Here is a 7,249-nt window from a genome sequence, read left to right as displayed (position 1 = left end):
TTTCTCTTTGTCCTTTCGGAAAACGGCGAGCGTCGCGGCCGGCCTGCTGGTCGGTGGGGCCCTTGGAGTCATGCCTGCAAGCTTGCCCGAGGCCACTCTGCGGCGGGAAGACGGCTGGGCCGCCACTGGCCCGGGAAGAGTTGGGCCATGAGCATCCCCTCCTTGTAGCAGCCACTGAAAGAGAATTTAATTCCAGATTGGAAATGACGTTTTAGTTTATCAGATTGGTAACTTATCGCTTGTTGTCCAGGTTGGCACGAACCATTTCTTCCACATAATTACTTTTTAGGATTTTTGCTTTAATTCTGTTGGCGTGTTGGGTCGTTCATTTTTTAAATTACTAAAGCAGATGTTTTAATATTTGGAAGATGTACATCTTCTGAATTTTGTTGTATATTAGGGTAAAGGTATGGCTTATGTTGCTTAAGATTCTCAGGGATAATCTTACTTTTGCTAAATGCATTCTTTTCTGCTTTTAGAAATGTAGACAAAACCATGTCTTGAGAACATGTCCTTTTTTTTTTTTTTAAAATGTTCCTTAAGGGAAGCATCATTTTCAGAGAGACTTTTTTTCTGTACCTTTTTTTTAACTCTTGTTTTAACTCTTTTGAGGAGAAGGCTGTGGAGGACTGTCTCACAACACCGGGCAGGGTTTGGAGGGAGGGATGTGGCCCCCAGCATGCTCTGGGTGGAGCTGGGCCGGCCCAGAATTGAGGGGACGAGTGAGTTACAATCCAGTGCCCACGGCCACTGGTCAAAAACCTCCTGCCCAGACAGAACGTTCACCGGGACATCTTGGTCATCTGAACATCTCCTTTTTCTTTTTGCTTCCATCTCATGCCCTCTGCCTGCCCAGACTCTCCACTTGGCCTAACCGGGCTGTCCATAACTGGAAGAGAGCAGGGCGGCCGGGGACAGCCAGGCTGGTGAGCACAGCACCCCTCCCACAGATGCCGCCGCCACGGACCTGCCAGGCCTGTCGCCCTCTTTCAAGGTGCAAGTGGGCGGCACAGTCTAATCATCACCGACGTCACGCTCCATTTCCTGCTTTCCAGACACCCACATAGAGGAGCCTTTCTTTCCGTGGCAAAGAGCAATAAACTCTGAGTGTGTGTGTGGCCTGTGTGGACAGTGTCATCTTCCAGCATGATAGGATTCGACCGTTTTGGTGTAAACATTTGTGTTTTATAAGATTTACTTTGTTTTTATTTTTCTACTTTGAATTGTATACGTTCGGAAAGTAACCGAATAAACAGAAGCTTATATCCTTGACGCGGGCGCGTGGTTCCCTGTGGCTCTCCCGCCGCCTCCCCGCGTGGCCTGGGCCCCTGTCTTTCTTGCACTTTGTTCCCCTTCTCTGGCATGCGGTGTGTTCCTGACGACTTCTGCCTCAGAGCCCTCTCTCTTTTCTGTCCTCTGTCTCGCAGCCTCATCTCCTCTGCCCTTTCCTCCTCCGGGGTCCTCTTCCCTGTCCTGTCTGGTCCCTGACTCATCTTCCTCTCCCCGAAGCCCCTGGCCGGCCTCGGGCCCGGGGCCTGACAGCCGCCTGCAGGTCACCTTGCTGCCGCCCTTCCTCAGCGACCAGGCCCAGCACGTGCATGCCCTGGGGACCTTCCACCTCTTCTGCCATGCCACAGGTGAGCGGGGCACCTGTCCAGGTGGGGGGCGGGCAGTGGGGGCCTCCTCCACGAGCACGGCCTTCCTGGCTGCACCTCTCCGGTGGTCCCCAGCAATGCTAAACTGTTACCCCGAGGCTGTTCCTGTGGACAGCAGGACCCAACCAGTGTTTTCCTCAAAGGGCCAAACTCTTCGGCTTCTCCAGCCATGGTTTCTGTTGCAGCTACTCAGCTGTTGCCTTGTAGCTTGAAAGCTGCCGCTGCGCGGGCACCAAAGTTCATTTACAAACGGCAGCTTGCCAATTGCTGGTATATAGGGTTACTTCTTTGTCGGCTAACAATTTGGGTTTGATGTATGTGGCGTTTTGAGATTTAAAACATTAACCGTAGAGCCTCCAGAATGGGAATTGGTTTAACAACTTGCTTCAAGATGTTTAAACGCAGAAAAGATTGGGAGTCTAGCATGCCCCCTTGGATGCAGGAGGCGTTGGCACTGTGTTGGATGGTATTGGGATGGGGCGTCAGCCAAACACACGTTCCGAGTGTGTCCTGGGCTTTGGGCAGCGCCCGGTGGCCCGGTCTCCCCAGGCTGCCATCTTCTAACTCATCAGTAGCCGTGGAGGGAAAGCACGTGGCACGTTCCGGGCCTGGCGGCTTGTTCTGTTTGCTCAGAGGCGAGGAATGAAGTTAGTGAGGAGGACAAGCAAATCTCATTGTTTTCCTTTTTTCGAGAATTTAAGCAAGCTGTGAGAAGCTGCTGAGTGTTATGCTGCTGCCTGATCCCCTGTGGAGTTGGCTCACAAGCCTTTGAGTGGCTCTGTCCACTTGTGACCCCGCATGTGTGGCCACTGGTGACTCCTGCCTGGACCTCAGGCAGTGGGCAGGGAAGTTGCCAGTGAAGGGGACTTTTGCAGACAGACCTGCAAGGGGCGGGTCCGTGTGGCCCCGGGTCCCCTGGGTGCTGCTCTCAGCCACTTGACTCCCTTGGGACAGGGGCCCGGGAACTGCTTCAGGCCCCCAGGCCCGTCCCACAGTGGCAGGGTCCTCCACAGTCACACTGGGGAACCTCCTTGGTGGGAAGGCGGAGAGGCTCAGTGCTGGGGACACCAGGGTCCCTTGCTAGCAGACACAGGCCCTCAGGCCCCATAGCTGGGCCTGCGGGGACCCGCCCCTCAACAGAGCGTTTTCATGTCTGCACTTGGGGAACCTGCTCTTCCCGAGGGCGGCCTGCTGTTGAGGGGCAGAGTGGACGAGAGCATGTCCCTTCTGTCTGAGGCCCCACGCAGGCCTTGTCCCCAGGCTCATCCTGCCACATGTCACTGGGTTGGGTGTCCCCAATGACACGTCCAGATCTAGGCAGGCGCTGCCCTCTTCCTCTAAACCTAGCCCAATAGCCAAAGCCGGTTTCCTGTGCAATGTGGGTGTTCAAGTGCACAGTTTAAAAAGGCAGTGTCTCTGGCCATCCCCTCCCCCGAGTCCCAGAAGGCACCAGAACTAAAGACCAAGTTTCTTGTCAGGCTGCGGCTCTGCAGAAATGTTGGCTCCTGCCTCTGCCTGCAGGCACCTCCCCGTCCAGGTTGCTCTCACGTGGCCTCGGGCTGAGTGTCACTGCAGAGCTAGGCTTAGGGAACCATCTCACAGTGGCTCAAGCTCTGGCCCAGCTAAGGCCAGGTCGGCTTCTCACGGTGGGCATGGCCTCGCGGCTGGGTGACTCGGAGGGGCTTCTCAGCTTACCGTCTTCTCTGCATCTCCAGATCATGCTGGTGGAGTGTGTGTGTGCACCTGTGTGTCTGTATGTTGATGTGTGTATGTGTGCATGTGTGTGTGTGTACATGGGTATGTGTCTGTGCTTTGCTGACATATCTGTGCACGCGTGTGTGCATGTATGTATGTTCTTGTGTGGACATGTATGCACACATCCGTGTGTGTGTATGTATGTGTGTGTTTGTGTTTCTTTTTGGTCCAAAGCACCCTGCATGATGTGCCTTGTGGCCATGCTTCCATTCACAGGCCCTGAGTCTTGAGTGTAAGGAGGACAAATTCCAGGTTCTGGGGGCGGGTCTCCTAACTGCTGGCTGTCTTCCATTTGAAAGCGATGTATGTGCACAGTGGGGAGTTAGGAAAATATTGACAAATACAGAAAAGGGGTTCTAAGCTGGAGAAATTACGAAGGCATGTAGTCATGTTTCACTTTTCTGAAGTAATCCATGCTCCTTGTGGGAAAATTAAAATAGTACAGATAAGCGAAGAAATCTCCCACTACGTGCACATGAGCACATTTACCTTTATTTTGGCTGAAAATACAGATAAAACGTACAGGCACATCTCAGAGATGTTGTGAGTTCAGTTTCAGACCCCACAATAAAGTGACTATTGCAATAAAGCAAGTTGCACAATTTTTTTGATTTCCCAATGCATCTAGAAGTTACGTTTACACTATACTGTAGTCTGTTAAGTATGCAATGACATTATGTAACCTAATTTAGAAGGACTTTATTGCTAAAAAATGCTAATCATCAAGCAAGCCTTCAGCAAGCTGAAATAGTAACATCAAAGTTCACCAACCACAGTCACCATAAAATTATAATAATAATGAAAAAGTTTAAAATGTTGTGAGAATTACCAAAATGTGACACAGAGACACTGAGCAAATGCTGTTGGAAAAATGGCGCCGATAGACTTGCCCGATGCAGGGTTGCCACACACCTTCAATTTGTAAAACACATAGTGTCTGCAAAGTGCAGTAAAGCAGGGCACAGTAAAACAAGGCAGGCCTGTACGTGTAACAGCGATTGATAATGCATCCATATGCACGTCTGTGCAAAGCATGTGTCTGCACATGCACCGTGCGCATATATACAGACAGAAATAGACCCATATAATTTTTTAACAAACGTAGAACTTCTCTTTACCCTAACGGCCCTGCCCTCATTCCTGATACAACTATTTTTCTATGTCAGAGTTAGACCTGTTTTGTTTTTAAAGCTAAGAATGGATCCTCTCTACTTTGGGTGACATTTGCATATTCAGGTTTCAGATGGCCTTTCATGTTTTAACTACAATGTTAGAAATCAGAGCCCTTTAAGCCACCAGGGTCAGAGGGGCAGAAGCGGCCTGGGCCTCGGAGCTCCTGCAGCGAACCCGTGAAGTTGGCAGCCGTGCAGGCATCTCCCACTCCTTCCGACATGGCCCACAATATTGTCTGTAAAGCGCCTTTTGCCACATACGGTCCCAGGGTTTAGGATCTGGATATTTTGGGGGTCACTCTTCAGCTGACCACAGGGCCCCTGCACCTGTGTGACGGGCTTGAGACACTTTGAGGAGGAAAGCTGATGACCTTGGGGTGGTGGAGACCTGGGAGAGCCCCTTTCCTCTCCCGGGCAGGTTCTCTTGGTTTCTGTACAGATGTGAACTCTGGGCCACGCCGGGGAATCTGGAATGAGTGTCCTTGGTGTGTGCAGCCTCTGGGTGCTCGGAGAAGAGCCCCCCCGCCCCCCACAGGGGTGCACCCGGCCGCCCAGTAGCTGGAAGGACCCAGGGCGTGAGTATGGGCGGTGGGTTGGCCCCAGGGCAACGGGCCTGGGGGTCAGAGTTGACCACACGGAGGATGCCTGGAGGAAGGCTTGGCTGCCTGGAGCTGCACGGAAGGCAGTGGGGCAGCTGTCAGGACGTGGCCTGAGGACTTAGAGTGGATCCCATCACAACCCCCTCCAGCTGGGGACTCTCAGGCCCTCCGCCTCTAGGATGGGCCGGCTTCCCTTGGAGAGAGGCCATTGCTCGGAGGGATGCTGGTTTTGTCACACAGTAGAGTCAACTCTACACCAGTGGGTTTCCTTAGATGGTGTGGGTCGAGGTGCGGGCAGGATGGAGCCAACAGTCCCGCAATCCTGAGGTGGGCTGGGACCCGACTCCTGGTGGCCCCGAATTTCCGAGGAGCAGGTCCCTGTGGGACAGGTGGGTTTGGCCTGCTGCCCCAGGTCCCCACTGACATCATGTGGTGGCCCTGCTGACCGGTTTTAACTGTCGCTTTCCCTCTCTCTTTAATCTCCTCTGCATTCAGAATGAGTTGGATAGTTTTAAAAAAGAATAAATGGAACGTAAGTACTTTAACATATGTAATGTTTTACTACCATTAAATACACATTTAGAGAACGTTTAACGGTGCTTGACGCTGTCCTCACCATGGAGATACAGGTGGTTTCTGTCCTTGTTTGTGCCCTGGCCACTGTGGGTGGAAGGAGAATTTGGCTCCTGAGAGGTCCTGGCCCATGTGGTTTGGGGTGACGAATCATCCCCAGCTCAGGCCACCCGGGTTCTTTGTCCCAGTGTCAGTCATGAGAACCTTCCAGAGGCTCCTGTGACCCATGTTCGTGGCCCCCATCCTGGGGGGCTCGGTGCATGGCACCACTGAGCCGGGCAAGGGGATGAGAACCGACTTCAGTGTCTGAAATTCAGAGACAAGTCTCGCATTCTTAATCAATAATGTCTCGGGCATATCAGCTTTTAAAGTTAGACTCCACCAAGGTGCCTGCTGGCCAGGGAATGACTAAATGGAACATGGTGTCACCAAGTGCATTCAGTTAAAGGGAGGAAGTACCTCTGCCCGACTGACAGGCACCCAGGAAGATGCACACAGATGTGGGGCTGTGTACGTGTACGTGTGCGTATATGTACAAGTATGTACATCTGAATGTATACGGAGAGTATGTATAGAGTTATCTATGGGTAGAGTACAAAACGCTTTGTTTTGTACATTATATAAGTTTATATTATGCAAAATTATAGTGATAGAACAAAACACCAGAAATCCTGCCCAGAAGACAACTAAACAGACCCCTGAGGGCTCGTCCACTGGCCCAGGAAGGCTGGGGGCTGCTGTGTAAAACGCTTCTAAACGCTTTCAGGATTCCCTCCAGAGCCTGTGTAACGTGTCTTTCTTCCAAATAGCATTTTATTTTTATCATAAAATCAGTATTTGTTTGTTGTGGTGAATTTGGAAACTTCAGGAAAGTATGAAGAGCAAAAACCTAGTCACCCCCAAATGTAACCAGCTGCAGCCCCACTGGCACAATGGCCGCTTTTAGGCCTTTTCTCGCGTGCATGTGTCCACACATGTACATACATACACAATGTACTTACATATTGTCTTGATTTAATATAATGTTATTATTACATTTTCATGTTATTAAATCTTAAATGTGATTCCTGATCAGTGACAACACGGGTGGTTGCCACAGCATTCAGGGGACCCCCCTGTGGGACATTTCCTAATTTCCAATAGAAACGGCTTCAGTGGGTTCTGATCATTGTCTCGGATTCATTCCTAGGATTGTCCGGTTCAAGGGTCTCACCTTCCCTTGGGAGGAAGGTTCTTTGAGGATCCTGAACGTGGTGGGTCACTGATGCAGGGACTGCACAAAGGTGAATAGGTCCCAAGTTGGTCACACGGGGACCTTACTGGCGACGAATCCATCAAAAGTAATCATATCTAAACTAGAAGTCTCTCCCCCTTCTAAAAAGCCCAGCACGTAACAGAGAAATGTCTGCCCACCACCGTTCCCACCTGGCCGTTCCCACAGGCTCCCGCATGCAAGCACACCCCGATGCCAGTTGTTCTCGTGCTGGTTTTTAAT

This window comes from Leucopleurus acutus, assembly GCF_964270905.1.
Source record: "Leucopleurus acutus genome assembly, chromosome: 7".
Classification (NCBI taxonomy): domain Eukaryota; kingdom Metazoa; phylum Chordata; class Mammalia; order Artiodactyla; family Delphinidae; genus Leucopleurus; species Leucopleurus acutus.
This window is presented reverse-complemented; position numbering follows the sequence as displayed.